At 40.8% G+C, this 19,177-nt stretch overlaps 1 protein-coding gene across 1 annotated transcript in view; it reads left to right on the top strand.

The window, feature by feature from the left end:
- FOXO1 (forkhead box O1) overlaps positions 1-19,177 on the top strand; it is an 89,961-nt gene that overhangs the window by 22,774 nt on the left and 48,010 nt on the right. The gene's annotated exons all lie outside the window — the stretch shown is intronic.

Here is a 19,177-nt window from a genome sequence, read left to right on the forward strand (position 1 = left end):
GCATTTCTGATGTCATATACTTCATTTCAGGCGGATAGAATAATGCCAGATGTCCCGTGAGGTAGATGATTTGTATACTTGGTTATGACTCATAAATGTTGTGAGTTAGGTTTAGAAGCTTAGATTTTAGTGAATGATGCTGAATTGATGTTGACTTTGTAGAGTTCTTTTTTTAAGGTTTTATTTTTCCTTTTTCTCCCCAAAGCCCCCTGGTACATAGTTGTGTATTTTTAGTTGTGGGTCCTTCTAGTTGTGGCATGTGGAACGCCGCCTCAGCATGGCCTGATGAGCGGTGCCATGTCTGCACCCAGGACCCGAACCGATGAAGCCCTGGGCTGCCGAAGCGGACTGCGCGAACTTAACCACTCGGCTACGGGGCTGGCCCCGAGTTTTTTTTTTTTTTTTTTTACGAAATTAAGACCAAAGCCACTTTTCTTAGTAATGTACTTAGAGTAACTTATAAATTGTATGTTTTCTCCTGCAGCTTCTTTCTTCAGTTTATTGAGTGTAGGACTGCTCATTTGTTAATATCTAAGTGAGATTTGTTATTACCTATACAGCAAGACAGCTATGTATGTTTGTATGTAGTTGTATAGACATAAACCTGTTAAATTGCTGAGTTTTCTGCAGATTGCTCCAACACAAAGTAAGGCTTTATAGTGTCATTGGGAAAACTCAAAGGAGACTTTGTCCTGGGTGATTTTATTAGAAAAGTGAAGCTTCTTTAAATTTGCCTGTGAAATCACCTAGCTCTGGAATATCAAACCCCATTATCCTCTCACATACCTGTGGGCAGACAGGCTGATGTTCAAGAGCTGTTGTCAAGTCCTAGATTGTGAAGGAAACTTGTCATGATCAAGTTTTCAACCTTGGTGGTGAGTGTTTTACTTGGTGCAGTACTTGGTAACTTTGTTTTTTATGACCTTGGGTGCTTGGCACAGTAGGTGCAACAGGCATTTCTGCTGATGTGTGCCAGGGCCAGTGTTACCAAGGGGGCTGCTGAGGGAAGAGTTTCTGTAATTGGTCATAAGGAGACTTGTGAATTCTTTCCTTTGCCATTCAGAGAGTTACTGTGACTAGGTATCTTGTAGGTGTGGAATGGAGAGCCACCTACATTCATATTTTTTCATAATAGCTTTATTGAGATATAATTCGCATACCATACAATTAACCCATTTAAGGAGTGCAATTTAGTGGTTTTTAGTATATCCACAGAATTGTGCAATCATCCCCACAATCAATTTTAGAATATTTTCATCACCCCCAAAAGTAACCTGTACCGTTGCCAGTCACTTCCCATTGCCCTCTACTTTCCAGCCTTAGGCCACTAACTGTTTGTCTGCTTTCTGTGTTTATGGATTTGCCTGTTCTGGACATTTCATATAAATGGAATCATGTAATATGCAATCTTCTGTGACTGGCTTTCCCTTAGCATAACATTTTCAAGGTTCATCCATGTTGTAGCATGTGTTAGTACTTTATTACTTTTTATTGCCAAGTAGTATTCCATTTTATGGAGAGATATATATGTGTATATATATGTGTACATATATATGTATATATACACACTACATTTTATTTATCCGTTTATCAGTTGATGGACATTTGGGTTGTTCCCGCTTTCTGACTGTTAGGAATAATGTTGCTATGACTGTTCATGTGTAGTTTTTTTGTGTATGGACATATGTTTTCATTTCTCTTGGCTTAGATATATACGTTGGAGTGAAATTGCTGGGTCATATGGTAACTCCATGTTTAATCTTTTGAGGAACTGCCAAACTGTTTTCCAGAGTGGCTAAGACCGTTTTATATTCCCACCAGGAGGGTATGAGGATTCTAATTTCTCCGTATCCTTGACAACACTTGTTGCTATTTGTTTTGTTTTAGCCATCCTAGTGGGTATGAAGTGGTATCTCATTCTGGTTTTGTTCACCATTTTTCTGATGGCTAATGATGTTAAGTATGTTTTCATCTGCTTATTGGCCATTTGTATATCTTTCTTGGAGCTATATCTGTTCAGATCCTTTACCTATTTATAAGTTGTGTTATTTTTGTTTTCATTATTGAGGTTTAAGAGTTTTTATATATTCTAGATATAAATCCCGTATCATATTTATGATTTGCAAATAATTTCTCCCATTCCTTGGGTTGTCTTTTCACTTTATTGGTGGTGGTCTAGTATTTTTTCTTTTATTTCTTTAAGTTGTGGTAAGATACACATAAATTTACCATCTTAACGATTTTTAAGTATATAGTTCAATAGCATTAAATACTGTCACATTGTTGTGCAACAGTCACCACCATTCATCTCCATAATTCTTTTCATTTTGCAAAACTGAAACTCTTTACCCATTAAATAATAACTCCCCATGCCCTTCTACCCCAGTCTGTGGCAGCCACCATTCTACTTTCGTCTCTGAATTTGACTACTGTAGGTATCTCATGAGTGGAATCGTACAGTATTTATCCTTCTGTGACTGGCTTATTTCATTTAGCATAATGTCTTCAAGCAGATAGTGTAGCATTTAACAGAATTTCCTTATATGTATCACATTTCGTTTATCCATTCATCTGTCAAAGGACATTTGGGTTGCTTTTAGTTTTTGGCTGCTGTGAACATGGATGTAGAAACGGTGATGGTGTTCTTTGAAGTACAAAAGTTTTTAATTTTGATGAAGTCCAGTTTATCTATTTTCTTCTTTTGTTGATTGTGCTTTTGGTGTCATGTGTAAAAAAACCGTTGCCTAATCCAAGGTCACAAATATTTATGCTTATATTTTCTTCCAAGAGTTGAATAGCGTTAGTTCTTACATTTAGGTCTTTAATCCTTTTGAGTTAATTTTGGTGTATAGCGTGAGGTCACGTTTTTATTTTGTGGAATGATGGCTCTAAACTTATGCTGCAGTTGTTAGGTGTGCTTTGGTTATGCTGTGAAGTTGGAGCATAAAAACTGTTGACTGAGAGCCCTTCTCTACTAGAGTGGTGCCACTCCCGCCTCCAGTGGGACCCCAGGCCCAGCCCCTCTTGGCCCCACAGGATCAAGAACTGTGGAGCTAAGACTCCGGCAGTAATTATTTTTGTATCTTCTTCACTTTTCTTTATTCGTCATAATGGCTTCATTCTTTCTCACTTATCCACCCCCACGACGTGCTTTATGTCAGGCGGAAATGCCCCCGCACCTCTTTGGGAGCCTGCAGTCAGCCCTGGGTGGAGCCATTGCCTTCTCTTCTCGTTCTGAACCGTATTCCAGCAGAGTGGTGCCAGGAGGGGATCTTGGTGTTGTACCTCAAGGCAGCTTCTCTCCAGTTTAAGAACTTCAAAAGATTTAAACAAAGAAGACAGAGTGGTGTTACCAAAGCGTGTAGCCTTTGCAGTACTTAAAGGGGAAAAATAGATCATTTTAGGCCCTTTTCTAGTTTACCAGACCAGTCATTAAATGACAAGCCATTCCTGGTTTTTCCAATGTTGACAAATAGTTTTTGCTCTTCAGTAGGAACCAAAACAAAAATAGCCTAGACTGTGATGAAGGATTCCCCCTGGCTTGCATGTGTGTAAACTACACGCAGATTTTCTGTAAAATCAGAGATTCTCAGGGTTTCAGTTCCCCTTGCTGTTTAAATTAACAATGCTTGAATTCCTAGAACAAAATGCCTAGCATTTTGGCAGGTCTGGGGTTCCCAGTTTAGCTAATTACATTTTAAACCTCCCTTCCGTTATTTTTTGGAGGTAGAAAGGTAGCAGATACCAATTTTTTTTAAGTGTGAGCATTATTTAGTAAGTTAAAACTACTAAATGTGACATAACTAAAGGCTGTAATCACACGCTATGTTGGTGGGCTTGTGTGCTGAGTATGAAGTAAGCGTAAATGGCGCTACTTGTTCTTTCTGGAGCCTTCCTGACTGCCAGTTCCCATCTGCCTTCTAGGTCCTCTGGTTTCAGAATGATTTACACTGGCTCCACTAGCACTCATTTAATCTCACTCACTTCTGTCATCTGTAGCTTCGTCTTACAGAACCCAGTGCCCGAGAAGTGCCATGCTGAGCCAGATGCCCCACAGGGACACTGGATCTCTGGTCTCCTCCCGGGTTTTGGCCAAGACTTACAACCAAATATGTGAAAGGAGGGCCACTGGTGGGTGGGTCCCGTGTCTAGCCACTTTATTTTTCTGTAAGTTGTGAATAAAGTCGTAGGCAGTTCAAAACTTACTGTTATAACCACTCATTGCCATTTATTGACTGGGCCTCTTCAATGATTACAGTCTAATCATTGTAGTTCAGTGTGTTGTTGAATTCATATATTGAGCTCTTAGAATGTGCAAGACTGGCACAAAAAGATGAGGCTGTTACACTTGGGGTATTTGCCTAGGTCTGTCTTGTTACAAGGTAAGCTTGTGATGAACATGGTAGACCCTAGGTAGCCTCACAAAGAATCTATGATAGTGCTGTGTGAATTCAGGGGAGAGGTGAGTATTTCAGAGAAGGCACCTAGGGGAAAACTTTGGGAAGAAGGTTGAGCTTGCAGGGCTTTAGCTGTGTGGAGGTAGCGACGCTCAATGCTGTCTTGTGTTATTTCAGTTTACAAAGCACTCTCATACTTTCCACCTCAGTTGACTTGAACCTCAACCACCCTGCCAGTTCCCATGTGCATCTCGTCTGTGGGTGGCCGTCATCCCCATTTCACAGATGAGGAACTGGGCCTCAGACTGAGCGTGTGACTTGATACAACTTGAGATTTGCGTCTAGATCTTGTGAGTCCAAATTCCACTATCCCTTTTCTGGGAAGCAGTAGTAGCATGAACAAAACAGAAGAAAGACAAGCTCAGATAGCACAGTGAGTTCTCCAGGATTGTGGGAGGGAGGGGTGAAGGGTGCAGGAGAGGAACAAGGGGCCACACGGTTACCAGATGTGTTGAGACAGGTTGTGAGAGAGCCCACGAAGACTGAAACCCTCAAAGGGCTTTGAGTGTGTGTGTTTTTAAGAAACGGCGTTACTGAGGTATAACTGACATATATGAACTGCACGTATTTAAAGTGTACAATTTGATAAGTTTTGACATAGGTGTATGCTTGTGAAACATTACCACAATCAAGATAATGAACATATCCATCACTGTGAAAAGTTTCCTCATGCCCCTCAAAGGGCTTTTTTAAAAAAAACTTTTCATTTTGAAATCTTTTCAAAGGATAGGCTTAAAAAATAATCTAGAGAACTTCTGTACCCCCTTTACCCAGATTCACCAATTTTTAACATTTGCCACATTTGCTTGCATTCTTAGGTATATATGTATGGGTGTGTGTAAATTTATATAAGTACACATTTATACACAAAGATTTTCCCCGGACCTGTTCAGGAATAGCTTATGTAAGAGGTGTTGTATGTATCCAAAGAACAGGAGTAATCTCTTATGTATCCATAGTACAGCTGTCACATTCGGGAAGTTTATCAGTGAAACAGCATGTTGATACCTGGTAATCCTTCAGCTTTAGATGGAGGAAAGTTTATCCTCTGGCTTTAAGGAATCAAGGCTGACGTCATCTTCGGCAGAGCGTGGGGTACCTAGTTTTAGGGAAGGTCACAGGCCATTGCCTGCAAGTGAAACTAAGCATCTTTTCCCAACTAAGAGCACCGGAGAGCTTCGTCCTAACGGCTTCCAGGAGGGAGAAGATGGGTGGGTTTAACAGCCTTGTTAAGCAGCCTCGTTATCATTTCTTGGATGTTTAACAGTCCACTAAGTGCAAGGAGTTACCTCTGGATCTTCTCTGTAGTAGAGTCAAGAAAATTTGGGACTGTTAACTGACGCAGAATTATTTTTATAACCCTGGTGGTGCGAAGAGCATTGCAAGGTGTGGGACAGGCCTCTCCCTGATAGGTTAGGTTTTCAATTTTGTAAAGTGCTTAGCGCTTAGATTAAACCATCATAACTGCCTAAGATTAGTGATCTTCCTTGGTTCCTTTGTCAGAAGACTTGGCAATGTATCCTTTAAAGTTCTTACAATGTTTTTTAAGTAGTGGGATTAGTTAAAAATACATCCTATTACCAGAATGTCTGCTGGGCTAGGATTTTTCTGTTATTCTATCTCAGTAGAATATATGATAGAACAGATATTTTTCTGAAATAGTGTTAGGTTTTAAAATAGAGTAGTAAAGATGAAAAAGGCTTCCACCCTCGTCCCTGGTGGGGTTTATCATTTAAACTCTCTTGTTTCAGTTTCAGCATCTGTAAAATAGAGATGATAATCTGCGTTGTTCTGGATTCCTTTTGACAATGTGCATGCTAAGGCAGGTCTTCAAATGGTAATTGGAAGGTTGGTAACTATATAATGTACCTATCACAAGCCATGTTTTCCTTTAATTTGCACCTGAAATATTTTAAAGAGGCAGTTGCTTTAAGTAGAATTACCACAAGATCATATAATCACTTTCTCCTTTGTGGAGAATTGGACTGTCTTTTTAATTGAGTCTAAGCTAATGGAGATTTAAGTATTATTAACTCGGTTTTTAAAGATTTTTCTATTGGCCCACCTTTGGATTTTCTGCTCTTACCTTCCTAAGTGTTAATGGTGGGGAATGGTGGACACTTGCCAAGCAATAGTCAGAATTTGCTGGATTTGTTGGAAAAGTAATCCATTAGCATTGGAGACTACATGCAGTATGAATTGTTGATGCCATGTTTATTTTATTTAAGTGGGAAGGCGATCCCTTGAGTTAGTGTTTTTGGATAACACATTTTGTACTTAAGCGGTAGTACATTTGTGCCATGTCAAATTAGTTCTAGGTCATAATAAACAGTTTATTGATATGCCATACTTATGGTAGTCATGCTGATGCTTTTTTTGCTTGAATCCAGATTCATTCACTGTATTTTGTGTTTCTTTCAATTCAGTGTGGTAATTCCATTGCATTAAAGGTTGAAGCAGTTTTTCTTTGCTAACGATCCACTTTATCACAATAAATAGTACTGTCGTGATTTCTACTGACTTAAATTTGTGCAATCAAAACTATATGTTACTGGACGTTTTATTGCTTTCAAATAGCATTTGAAACCATATTTTATAATTGGTTGGCAAAGAGCTTTAGAATATACACACAGATCTTTAATGCTCAGACTGATAATTGTTAAATTTTCTACGAAATGGATTGCCAGAAATATTCTTTCTTATATACGTAGAAAACCATATGTATAATTCTCAGTAAGAGAGTTATTTCCATTACTGAAACAATCTCATTGAAAGTTGTAATCATATGTTCCTTTATGTGTTTACAAAAAAGATAGATTGGAAGAGTAATTCATACACTTCCAAAATTTCAAAAAAATAATTCAGAGTGGAGTTGATGAGCTTTAAAAGGTATTAAACTCATGCGCAGTGCCCCCCTGCCAGTGTGCCTGGCCAACCACCGTCTAATTCACGATGGGGTGGTTACTCTGGCCCTGTGATTCCCACCCCGTCCTTTAATCACAGTACCATTCTCATAATACAGTATGAATCAGGACTAGAATTTTCTAAGTGATAGGAAATGGTGGGCAATACTGGTAAAAAATATTTGGATATTGTTCTTTTTTGGTACAATTTTAAGAGGTTACAAAGCAAAGCGTTACTGCAGATTCTGGCAAGTTTTTATGAAGCTCCTGTAGTATAGTATTTCTCTGTGGTCTTAGGAACTTGATGAGTGATATATTTTTGCAGCAAGATTAGCTGCTAACAGCTTTGATCACACGACTGACCTGTTTTCTGTTGATGGTACTGTCAGACTATGATATGGTAACAGTTCCTAGGTGCGTGAAATCCTAGAATTGAGACTAGGTCACATCCCCTTTCAGCATCTCCTGCAGAGGGTTTACGTAGTCCCTATTTATGTCCAGAGATGGGGAATTTCTTCGACCATAGTTTGCAGAACTGGCCTCTGTTCTCTTTATGAAGATGTGCTCTCATTTATCAGTGTCTTTCTTAAAGTGTGCTAATAAAGAGCTCACCTGGTCCTCTAGCTATGATGTGGCAGTTCTGAGCACAGTGGGACTTTAATTTCCTGTGATCTGGAAACTATGGTTAATGCAGCCCCCACAGCTTGTTCAGTATCTGTGTCACTCCAGTGGTTCATATGAAGCTTGCAGTCGGCAGACATTCTCTGACTCCCTCCAAGCACATCTCCGAGCCTCAGTCTCCTACAGCTTTTTTTATAACTCTGTTGAACTTTCAATTTTGTCTTAAATTTTTAACCCAGCATTCTGACTTGTCAGTGTAGTTTAGTTCTATTGTTGACTTTCTTGCTTATCTCATTTCGCTTCTTGTCTTTGGCAAGTTTGCTGGCCTGCCTTCTGGGTTATCATGTGATACACAGAGATATACATACAGGGTAAAAAAGAGGTTTATTAATAACAGTTAGCAACAGTAAGAACTAATGCCCCACGTGATCCCCAGTATCACTTTAAAAAGCATGTGTTCATAGAGTGGACTACCAATGGATTTAATGTTTTATGATTATAATTTTGATAGTTGGAGAAATGTATTTCAGTATAATGGTTGCGTAATTTTTCAGAAGCCAGTTTCCATCGTTCCTCTTCTCCTTTACCAGTATTTCATTGTTTCTTAACTTTTCCCATTGCAGGATGAGAGGAAGGGTGAATAAATGCAAATTAAGTTGTTTTGATTTAGTAGTACTCTTGATAAAAGGTATTCTTTCAGCTGAGAATCTGACTGTATAAATGCATTAACCATTAGTGTACTTAAAGCCATGTAAAATGTTTGGCCTGGCCTTACATCTTTGAATCTCACCCTGAAGCAGATGCTGCCCCTGGGAGTGTCCTCCTGTCTGGAGAAGTTGCTTCTTAGTGAGCAGAGCACCCTTCCTCCCGCAGGCAGACTAGTAGCCCTAGTAATTCTGGGGGAGGGGGCAAAAGGAGTAAACTGGGAAATAACTTTTAAAGGACTGAAATTTAATAATAATAACAAAGAGCTAACTTTTTGTTTTTTGTTGCTTTGTCTGCCAGGCACAGGGCCGTGCACTTGAGGTGTGTTGTCTTCTGTAATCATCCCAGCAGTCCAGCAGCGGCTGCCTGCTCTCAGCCCTGCTTTACAGTTGAGGAAATGGGCTCGTGGAATTGGCAGGAGGTTTTGGCTGCTTTTGTTGAGCTATCTTTGACCTGGGAAAGGCAGGTTTGCTTTTTGCTGGGAAAGAAAGCAACTCTTTGAGTGAACTGGCGCTTGAGGAGGCATATCTCAGGGTGTCATGTTGAGGCTCCGCCAGTTTAATCAAAGTGTTGTTTTTAAACAAACACCCCTTCAGTAAGTCTGGCTCTTTTCACAGTTGTGAAATTTGAGGTTTTTACTTTAGAATGAAGGATGAATCTTTAATGGAACATAGGCTGTACAGAAGAGAGAAATGTCACGCTCATTAATTAGGAGACATTATACAAATCTTATACTATATGCAAATAATTTTGTAATGCTGCGGAATAACATTAATCCATGAAATATCTTTTAAGTGGCTTCACATATACCGACAACTGCCAATCTCACAGAGCCTTAGGGTTTTAAGGAGTGGAAGAACCCCATTTTTGCACTGCTTTCTGCAGTTGGAACGCCATTGGAAGTAAAAATTGAACTTAAGTTGTAGACAGGCTTATGAGGCAGCTACCTTTTGTTGAGTCCTTATTTTGTGCTAGATGGTAAGGGCATAGCTAATTCTAATTCTTACTCCATCCATACAGGTAGATAATGTTGCTGTTCCTCTTCTTCGAAGCAGAAATCAGGGCTTAGATGTTTTAGGTTGTTAACACAGTTAATAAAAAGGACAACCTGGAGTCAAATCCAGGTCTGTCTGTGTCTGAGGCTCTTGGTTTTAACTATGGCACTGTTCTTGGTTTCATAACTGCTCTTCAATGCAGTGACAGGTACTTTCCTCTCTGCCTTCATCACCCAGTTTAGCAAAATCATCCGCTAAAGCGTGATTCTGTAACATAGAACACAGCTCTTGGGAACTTGGAAGAATGAAGAATGTTTGTATTATTATGAATTGATTTATACAGGTACAGTTAAAGTTCTTAAATCTTGAACTACTCTGGAAGGAATATCTAGAAATGCAGGTGACGTCATTTTGACGGGTGCGTCACACGTTGGTTTCTGTTTTGCCACTGAAAGAATGAGGCTGAAGTGGTTCTTATTTGTTTAGTGGCCTAAATTGTGTGTGAGAATAGATTTCATTTCTCATTCATGATAATCTTACGCGTGCGCTCTGGAGCTTTTCATTCTCTCCAGAGAATTTCCGTGGAACACATCTCACTGTCTGTGCCCGTTTATGGCATAGAATACCAGTGCCTTATTGCTTAGGAAACTCTGAAATTAAAAATTAAATACTGTTTATGGTTTTGCTTTCTTCTTAGTGATCCTTCAACGTTGTTACTTGAGTCTTTTTTTCCCCTATTTTTCAGGTCATGGTTTATTCCTCCCATCGAATTACTTGATCTTCTTTCTCTTGTGCCTTCATCCAGATATAGGTTAGGAGAGCAGAGGTGCTGGTCTGTTGAGGCTTGTGTGCTGTGGCTCCAAGTCTCCACTGGCTGAGACTGAATTCCCCATCTGGGAATTCCCTTGAGTACTAGGGACATGTTACCTGGTCATCTTTTCCGTCAAGAATTTGAGCTCTGCTGAGTTGTGTCGTCCTTCTCTCTTTTTAGTGGTAAACATTTTTAGTAACTTTTCACCTTTTTATTCCCTCATCCATTAGGGCTCGATTGTTCCCTAGAATGCCGTTTCTCTTCCTGTCCTCCCTTTTGGATTCCATGCAGAGATGAATACCTTCTGTAGGATATTTTAAAAGTCTGTTTGGTTATTTATATTTAAGGAGCCTTGGGTTCAGCAGGGTGGGTGGGGGGCTGTGTATGTCTTTGCATGTAGGGTAGAGGTTCTAGAGCAGAAGGGATTTCACTTGAAAAAAGAACGCCTGAAAAACTCAGAACTTGTCTTGTGTGTCCTCTAAGAATCAACCACTACCAATTAATTGCAGTTGGCACTGGAGGTTAGTGGCTCCTTTCTCCACCTGCCCCTGTGGCCCCCTGTCTAGACTCCCATGTAGTGTGTGCTTACTTTTATTGTGCTGCTTTGCCCTCCATCCCCTTGCATCCTCCCTAACGCACTGATCAGCTCTCTCCTCAGCACAGAAACAAAACTTCATCTCCCCTCTGTGTTCAGTCTGGTTCTGCCCCTGTGGTGACGCCTAACGCTGACCTCCTGTAATAAATAACATTCCTTATCCTAGCCTTTTCGTGCCACCAGGTGACTCCCCATTAGGAAAAGCCCTTTCTGCTGCTCCTGCCTGTGATTTTGTGAGAGACTTCTTGTCCTTCTCCACGTGCATTTTGTTTAGCCTCTTCATCTGAAATTCTTGTTCCCAACCTCTTCATTAGACCTACATTGTCTCATTCTCAAGACTCACATCCTCCACAGAACTTTCTGGAGGTACCTGTTTTGGTTCTTGTTCTTTTTTATCAGTATTTCCATCTTTCTCCTTCATACTTTAAATATCATCCCCTCTGTAGAGCTCTCAGACTTTATTTATTTATTTATTTTGAGGAAGATTGACCCTGAGCTAACATCCACTGCCAGTCCTCTGTTTTAATATGTGGGATGCTGCCACAGCATGGTTTGATAAGTGGTGCGTAAGTCCATGCCTGGGATCTGAAACTGCAAACCCTGGGCCGCCAAAGTGGAGTGCGCAAATTTAACCACTCGGCCGTGGGGCTGACCCCCGCTAGTCATTTCTCTGACCTCATTTCTGTCTTTTCTGGTCACATTGACCTCCTTGTGGGCCAAGCATGCTCCTGCCTCAGGGCCTTGGCACCATCCTTTGCCTGTGTTTGAAATGTCTTTTCCAGGTATCTGAATGGCTGACTTCCTTCACCTCACCTCCCATACTCAGATGTTACCTTTTCCGTGTGTCCTTCCCTGACCTCTCTGTTGATAGCTGTAGCCTCCTCCAAACCCAGTACATCCCACCCGCCCTCCTCTTGGCTTTAGCTGGAGCATTTATTGCCCCTGACCTACTGTGTGTATTCTGCTTTCCAGTCTCCCTCTAGAGCATGGACTCCATGGGACAAGCATTTACTGTCTGTTCATTCCTTTGAACCCAGGACCTGTAGGTGCCCAGCAACTGTTAGTTGCATGAATGCACTTTTCCTGCACCTCTGATTTCACCGCCTGCCCTCATGCTTTCCACCTTAACTGATGTGCCTGGAGGATGGTCATCAGGAGCATCCACTTTTTCTGTGTCATAATGCCTTCTGGAGCTGTTGAAACACCTCTTCTCAGCTGTGCTTTGATTGGTCTCCCAGCTACTGAAAAATGATCTTCAAGCCAGGAAGGAAAGAGGTTCTCAGGAGAACCTGCATGACGGAGTGTCTTAAGTAACTGACCTTATGTTGTAGAAAGCTTGAATCCAGCAGGCTTTGGATATGGGTCCAAGAGGGTCTCTGTGCTCTGGAGATGAGCGCTCTGCTCCCGTCTTTTTCTTTCTGCCCTTACTCTCTGGTTCACGTTTGTTCAGATAGTCTAAATGTTGTCTGAACGGCTGAGGTTGTCGGAAGACTGGCCACCAGGTAAGAGGGGTGTTGCTGTACTTGTCCTTTCTCTCTGCAGGGCCCTGGCCTGAGTCTTCCACTGACTGTGCAGCACTGAGATTCTTCTAGCATCACTCTCAGTAACAAAACCCTCTCTATGTGGAGATTTGTCCGCTCTCTTCCTTAGTTTTCCTGTTTGCAGAATGAGTGGACTGACTATATTTTCAAGTCTTTAACAATTCCAGTGACCTGAATCCTGTAGGCTGCTTTCTGGGGGCATTTTCAGATGACTTAAATGAAGTGCTGTTGCATTGCAGGTTGTGCTTTGAATGGAGGGTCATGTTCCCGGCGGTGTGCTCGCCTTTCTCAAGTGGACTTAGCTCATGGTGAGCACGTATCGTGGGGGGGAGAATGTGTCTAGTCTCAAAATTTTCAGCCACTGGAGAAGATGGGGACAGTGGGGACCAAGAAAACAGCAAACAGTTTGGCTTTTAGAAGCATCCTGGCATGGCTGGGTGAGCTTGCACATAGTAACCACCAGCTCCAGGTTAGTTCCCTGGGACTTTTCCAGCATTTGGCTCTATCGAATTTTGTTCTTTCCTGAAACAGAGTGGCCACTGAAATCAGGAACTAGACCTGCTGGAAAATACCTTTGGAAACCACTATGTTCCATGGTAGAGAAAAGGCAGCTGCCAGTCTAGTTCAAATGCTGGGCTGGATGCTAGTTTTTTTCTCCCTCTATTTTTGTCTCTTTAAAGAGGGGCTTGATTTATTTTCTCTTCTGTCTGTCAAAGCTTTTCATGGGGTCTTAGAAAAATGAGCCAATTAATGGTACCAGCCATGAGGGTCCAAGTTTAAATCCTGTGGGAGCTGTCCTGTCAGTCCTGGTCACAGCTCGTGGTGGAAGACTCTACACCTGAAAAGCCGGGGCTGCCAAGCAGTCAGTTAGATGGTTCTGGGGTGGCCCACACTATTGCTTGTTCAAGGGATCTGAATGTGCTGCTTCTTTGGGGACCTGTTTGAAATGCAGATGCTAACTCCCCATGATGACCCACTAAGCTCAAGCAAGTGAGAGTCAGGAAATTCACATTCGTAGTGCCTGTGACTTGGCCACACTGCCCACACATCTCAAGGTCTTCAATCAGAGAGACTACCATATACAGTAACACTCAAATTGCAGATGGGAGCCGAGTAGCTGTTGCTGTGGGAACTGCAACTTTGAAGTTCCAGACTTTGATGTGATTAAAGTCTCAGACTTAAAGTCCCTATGTGTGGTAACCTTTTTTTTTTTTTTTTTAACACCAAGCTGAAAATAAAAATTGATTTAGATTGGGGATGGGTTGTAGAAACAGATCATAAAGGGAGGAGGCCTCTTGCAAACCACACATAACTATGTCACATCCTCCTGTGCTAAGGAAGAGAGAGATGGTAGGCCACTGACCTTTTCACTGTCTCTGTTCGTTCCTCACATGTAGTCTGCCTCCAACACACATGCCACCCGCAAAAGAGGACACTTGACTTTGCTCTCTTTCATTGACCTAGTTATAATCCTGATGGAGAAATGAGAGTTTATGTGCAGTAAGTGTTCTTTTAAACTAAGATCCCAAAGTTCAAATACTTGGGATCATCTAGCAGGTTTCTTAAAATTATGGCTGGTAAAAGTTTAGTTCTTTGCCTCGGTGTGACTGATGAAAGGAGTATGGGGTAAAGGAAAGCAGAGTTTGTGGGTCATTTCCTCTTTAAAAAGTTGCCATTGAAATTCTAGATCAGTTGATATGCCGGTAATGAAATTGACTTAAAAAAAAGAAATTTTGTGCCTAGGACTTTAAAATTTCTTGGCCACAGAAATTGTAGGGTCAACTTTCTTTTTGAAAGAAATCTCCTTAGGTATGCTTGCACTTGTGTGTGTCTGTGTGTAAGTGTGTAATACACACACATATATATCAAAAATCCCTTGTGTTTTTTCCCCTTAAGTTGAAAACCCTGGGGTATCATCCTGATACTTAATTTTACAGATTCATGGAGACCCTATTGCATTTTTTCCCCTCATAAATGGCACATTCTCTTAATATTTGAGTGACTGTGGTGGGCTGTATGCCTGCCGTGCCCCCTCCCATTTGGGCAGTATAGAACCCTATGGGAGAGGTGGTGAAACCCAGATTTTGTTGGGGAGAGGTCTCCACGGTGTGACAGCTAATAAGTGGAAGGTGAGAACTGGAACGCCCAGGTGCATTGCTTTCTTGCCAGTGTCTACGCCTCTGACCCTGTCCTTGGTAGTTCCTGCTGAAGGCGGGGCAAAACCTAGCCCTGTATTCTATTTTATTTTATTTTATTTTTTTTACTTTTGATAACACCATAGCTGTGATGAAGAGGGAGATAACAGGGATCACGAGAGACTGCAGTTTCTGCCTTTTAAAACTCATTAATACTTGAAAACCAGACCACCACCGCACCGAAATACAACTTCTGCTGTTTGCATTTATGTGTGTTCTTTCCCTGTTTCGCTGTTCATGTTTAGGGGCACAAGAAGTCAAGCGAGAGGGGGTGGGCAGGTAAGTCAGTGGGAACTGCTAGCAGATTTTTCTACCTCTCAGCACCGTTTCAAGAAGATGAGAAAGAATGATGGCTTAGCTCTCAGTGTAATAAACTAGCAGGACTATGAATACTTTTGTCTTCAGATGTACTACACACTGAGAACCTTATACATAGTTCTAAATTTATTGGTCATATCCTGAAATGTACAATATATGTACCTAATATTGGCCACAGTGATGATGTCTTAAGTTTTTTGTTTTGGTTTGGTTTGTTTTAATGTACTGAACCCACTATAGCACAATTTTGGGTAAGAAACAAGATTACATTCTGGAGTAGAGTCATCGGTGGTCTCCAGAACTCATAAGGTCACGTAGAATGTGTTTAAATAGCAGGACAGAACAAACTCATTATCCCTAGAATATGCTGCTCACTCATTCTAGTTATTTCATCCACAGACATGATGGCGTTTACAGTCTGTGCAGTGTAGATGTCTCTTCTCTTTTAGTTGAGAGGTTGCAAATAGCTGAGACTTTGGGTTCTGGAATGTATGTGTATATTTGTGTATACATGAATGTAGTTTTATAAAACCTGGCAGCCTTAACAAACGGTGGCGAAAGATTTTGGCTGTCTTAACAGCATTGTCAGGTGGTTGACAGTTTAAATAAGCAGCACTTTATCTTGATGAAGTGAATGCATTTAATTGGTTATCTTGGCCCACCAGGGTGTTTGTTGGTCAAAAACTTAATTTTCTTTCTGAGTGTTTATATTATTTTTCCTTCTAGATGTTTTTGAGGTATTGTTTTTATAGCTTATATTGAAAACATGCTTTTTCTTTTTAAAGCGTATTGTAGTTATAGAGCTTTGTTAATAAAAAAAATTAAAATAAAAATGGTAAGGCGGAATGACTTAGTTATTTTTATATTTTCCTGTAAAAACAGCCTCAGTTAAGTGAGCCACAATGAGCTATGATGTATTTCCTCCATCAGGATGGAAAATAAGCCATTTATTATTTCAGGTCTGACTCACAGTGAACCTGCTGACATTGGGATGTTTTAAAATCATGATCATAAGGAACAGGTTAGGGCAGAAACTTGGATGCTGGGCCTAGAATTACCTGCTTATTACAATGTTTTACAACATGGATGCTTTAGGTTTTCTGGCATAATGTCCTAAACCTCACACACTAAACACCCCCTTGTTGTACAATTATTGCTTGCCGGTTTTAGATGGTGCCAAATAGACAGATGCCTCATCGTAATTTCCATTTTTTAATTTCACTGTTATAGGCATATATATATAAATAGGTCATTATCTCCTTTCCCTTCTCCCAGTGAACTTGTCTTCCTCCCTACTTTGGATGTCCTTCGTTAATAAGGACTCGAGAGGGAGGGATGTGGTAGGTGGATGCAACACGTGTGATTGCAAAGAAAACCAGTTATAGCAAATACACTTATCAGAATCGTCATATGGTAATAGATGTGCTTCTTTATCAACACAAGAAGATAATGGGATTTAGTGGCAAGTCACAGTAATTTTGAGGTAATTACTCATCATAAGTAAATAATATTTTGAATTTTTGACAGCAGCTGTAATGTGAAGATAGCAGATTTCCATTGTTGTCAAAGTCATAGGTAACTGGGGGCTGGCCTGGTGGTGTAGTGGTTAAGTTCGCATGCTCTGCTTTGGCGGCCTGGGGTTCACAGGTTTGGATCCCGGGGGTGAACCTATGCACTACTCATCAAGCCATTCTTTGGTGACATCCCATATACAAAGTAGAGGAAGATGGGCACTGATATTAGCTCAGGGCTAATCTTCCTCAGCAAAAAAAAAAGAAAGAAAGAAAAAGTCACGGGTAACTACTAATAACTATGTTTCGTTGCCTGTTTTCATAATGAAAGAAATGCTACATTTCAATGAAAGGTTAGTAGAAATAAAAATTTATGGTTTTTTTCCTTCCTAAGTTTATTAAATCTCTTCAGTTCTATCCATAGGCTCCAGGTTAAGAACCCTTGGCCATGAGGGATTTTGTTTTTTCCCTGAAGAATATCCTTAGACATCAGTTTGAATATATGCACATCCAGTCTTCCTTGAAGACAGTGCCATTCTCCTGGTCTTGGTTCAAAAACAGGGAGAAATGTTTAACTTTGTCTTCCTGGTTAAATTCTAGTTAACTATCTATAGTCCAAAATGGAAAAATTAGCCTTCATTTTCCTAAGAAGATCACCAACTCCTTTGATAGCAAAAGATAGATGCCTTCACACCTGTGTTTTCTGTGGTGTTGCATAAATCATGCATAATTCTGTACACCAGGCGTGTAATACTCTGTACACTGATTTTGTGTATATGTAAAACGTGGAAATGGCATCCTTTCAAAAGGAAGTATATCCTCATTTTATAAGACAAAAAAAGAATAAAGAAAGGAAACAAATTAACCTTATCATGGCAAGCAGAGGGAAAAATAAGCAGTAGGTTCCCCGTTTGCTATTCTACCCTCCAGATGACTTTATTGCATAATGTGTTTTGTCATCCAAACATAATTTTATTTCAAGTCTACTGAGCTTCAAAAATTACAAATGATATCAATAATTAATTAAATTGGAGTGGTATTAGCAGCATTGAGCCATGTGCTGAATGGAATAAGAAAATGGCTAAATTGAAGGATATTTACATTGGGTGTTAATTGTTTAATGTTACCCTGATTTGGAGGCTCTTTAAAAATATCAAAAATCGCAGTATTTTAACATTTATTCTAGCTGAGGATTTTAACGCTGCGTTTTAAAATCTTTAGTACCTGCACTGAAAGATGCCTGTAGTCCCTCCCCACCTATCTGTAGTATCTGTCATAGGAGCTGAAAATTATCTTTAATAAATTAACTGTGATCGTGACAAATCTTACTGCCTTGAAGGGAGAAGGAGGCATTTCGTGAGGTGATACTGAAAGGATACATTTTTCTCCGATTTACTTAATACCTACCTTAAGAATCAGCAAAACACTTGGAGATGACACTTTAATTTTGAGACATGTCCTTTTCTGAGGGTAATTCAAATAAAAGATGGCCTCGAGAAATTAGCAAAGTGGAAACATAAAAGAATAAGGTGATTGCTACTTCCACAGCCAGCTGATAGCCTGAGGGGCTACAGCGGTGACAGATCACCGGAAGTCTGCATTTTTGACTTGAAGGGTAAGGCCTTGTATCAGTCAGCTTTTGCGGCACAGCAGACAACCTGATGATCTCAGTGACTCCACCTACAAGCATTTATTTCTTGCTCACATGTGTGAAGTTGTCTGGGGCTGCTCACTCTGTTTCTCTCCCTTTGAGGCCCAGACTGGAAGGTAAGTAACTATGTAGGGTCATCTCTTTTCATGATGATGTCAGATGTGCGAGAAGGTGAACCTTACTACCCACGTTGATGTCAAGCCTCTGTTAGTGCCAAGTTCACTAGCATCCCATTGGCTAAAGTAAGTCATTGGCCAAGCCTGAAGTCAAAGAGAAGAGAAGTGCACTTCATCCGGCAAGAGGCGTGGAAATAACTCCGCGGGAACAATTGAGACCAACAATTCTATTTACCACAAATGCTAAAAATGTTAGCAGCTGAAGGAAGCATTTGGTTATGCGATTATATGGTGCTACCTTGTTGCCTTTGGCTTTTGTCATTTCCTCTGCCCCGAGAAACACCATTTCGGCTTTTCATACGACTGTGGCATGAATTGAACACATCACAGGGGCCCTGTTACCGTCAGGTAAGGGACAAGAGAGAGGGAAAGAGGCTGGAGCTGAGACTTAGGAGAGCTGGATTCTAAATTGGGTTCAGCTGTATACTTGTTGGAGGACTCCAGGCAATTCATCTGATTTGTCTCTGCCTTGGGCCACTCGTTCTGTAAAATGAAGGTGTTGGGTTAGTCTGTCTCTGAGAAGAAGGTGGATTTCCTAGTGCCCATCTTTAGTATCTAGGATGGATGGTTGTTTGCCCCTGGGGATTTGGAGTGTTACGGTAGTCCAGGGATCGCAACTTGGATGCAGACGTCATATATGCTTTGACTCCTTGTTATGTCCGTGGGGTTTTGCTAGGCGCTCAGGGTGCAGACAGGGA

This window comes from Equus caballus, chromosome 17 (genome assembly GCF_041296265.1).
Source record: "Equus caballus isolate H_3958 breed thoroughbred chromosome 17, TB-T2T, whole genome shotgun sequence".
NCBI classification, from domain to species: Eukaryota; Metazoa; Chordata; class Mammalia; order Perissodactyla; family Equidae; genus Equus; species Equus caballus.